Here is a 2,214-nt window from a genome sequence, read left to right as displayed (position 1 = left end):
AGGGGGAAGAAATTTGGGGAAAAAATTGCTAAACGATTATCCATAAAAATTCCATGACGGCGAGATCTGTTAGGGAGTGGAATAAGTCTCCCTAGAGAAAAGGTTAAGAATGTCATTATTGACACTACTAAAATTATATTAGATAAAGAACTGAGGAAACTGAGGAAGGGGAGACTCTGGGAAAAAACTGATAAACCAGAGCTGTGTCACATGTGCTGTCCATCATGTATGTTTTACAAAAACATTTTTCTTATGCACTTATATAAATGTGCTCCTTTTCCAGTCCATAATGGAGAATATCCGCTACTTGGATCTTTTTATACAATAATAATGTCAATAATCTAATGATTAAAAAGCTCCAGGCACCATGCCGGGCAATTTACCTCAGTGGCTTTTAGGTTCCTTTCTCATCTCATATTGTTCCTGCAGAGTATTTTCTTACACATGCCCCAGGGCCTGGCAGATCCTGGCCAATCCTGGCTATGCCTGTCGGGTGGATGACTGAGCAAGGGGCTAGCTGCTCTGATCACCAATACCCTCCTCTGAAAAATGTAGATGAAGATAGCCGCTTGCACACCGGCTGTTGTGAAGACACAAGGAGAAAATACAGGTTAAAATTAGCCTAAGACCAAGCAGAGGAACTCCTCCATCCGTGGAAGATGTCATTTAAAAAAAAATAGAGATAATCAGTGCAAATCTACTGTTTTTCTTTCCCACTTAGCTATTTTCTATATATCTTTGTTTATCATTTATTTCTGATAGCCTGTGAATCTCACAGGAGCACAAATCCTTTCCAAAGCAGATTTAATTGGGGGTAAAAAGGCAGGAATTCTAAGAAAAAGAAATCCCTGTGGTCATGTAAAAGTGAGGAGTAAACATTTCACTGACAGAAAGACTCCAATGTTTGCTATTCCATGAAAATCTGCTTAATTTATAAGCTACAGTGATACCCCAATAGGTTAGGTTAAATTCACCCTTAGAGCAATTTTAATTTCAGTGTTACTATTGCTATAATCTGAGGAGTCTCCCAAGATGAAAATGTCAGTAGAAAAATAGGGGGCATCTGAGAAACTCATCTAACAGGCAATTTGGGGCAAATATATATATTCTGCGTTATACAGTTTAGCACTAAAATGTATTTGAGTAATACCTAAGAACATGTCTATTTAATTTTAACCAATGGGTTATGGGGATCATCAAAAATCAAACACAATAAAAAGGAACAATATTTATGGCTTTTTAAAGCCTATCCTATTATTGGTTAGTGCTCCCCTCAATGGTTTAACTGTAATTGGTTCCACTTTCTCAGTGTGGATGATTTTTATACATCTGAGTTAAAAAATAATGCTGCTTGCAAGTGAAAAGTTAAAGACCAAGACAAGGCCTATTAGAATAACATTACATTTTTTTATTCCCTGCACTTATTTTGTCAATTACTAATTACTTCCCTTTTCCTATGCAACAAAATAGAAGCCATAAAATCTCCAATGAAAAACTTTTTTTACCAAATAGGTCCTCCAACTCTGCTGAAGGCTTATAGGTAATTTATCTACCTCAGTAGGCAATGACCTTTTGTGAATCATGAGTCATTCCTCACTCCTAATGAGATGGATCCAGATGCCATCCTACCCTCTGCATGGCCCTCTCCCTTCTCTATCCAACAGAGGCCGTGTTGCTCCTGCCTCCCGACTTCTCCAAAGCGGGCTGTAATTAGTCCCCCAACACAGCAAGCCTGCTCAGGAGGGAAGTCCCCTCCTCTTTTTGCTTCTTCCTTAAACTGGCTGAACATTAAATGTTCTTCTCTAAACAGCCCTGAGAAAAAAAGGGTGAAGGGTGAGAGAGGCCAAGGTAAGTCTCGTTATTGTCTGGGAAGTAGGAAATGACTTCCTGGTGCCTTCAGAGGCCTCACTGCCTACTCTTCCCAAACCATAGTCATGGGGAAAAGAACGGTGCTCAGAAGACCATAGTGGGCTTGGTGTTTTAGCAGCAAGAGGGGTGCACAGTGGGGGCCACCCCGTGTGCCTGAGGTCCCCAGGTGGTTTCAAGTAGACTCTAATGTGTACATTTATTTGTAAATTGTATACATGTATTATTGACATGCATTATTATATATTGATTATAATATATAGTATATGTACCTAATAGGTATGTATAATATATATTATTATATATCATATATCTGTATATTATACACATGTATTAAGTACTTGTAAT

Source organism: Pteropus vampyrus, unplaced genomic scaffold (genome assembly GCF_000151845.1).
Source record: "Pteropus vampyrus isolate Shadow unplaced genomic scaffold, Pvam_2.0 Scaffold262, whole genome shotgun sequence".
Classification (NCBI taxonomy): domain Eukaryota; kingdom Metazoa; phylum Chordata; class Mammalia; order Chiroptera; family Pteropodidae; genus Pteropus; species Pteropus vampyrus.
This window is presented reverse-complemented; position numbering follows the sequence as displayed.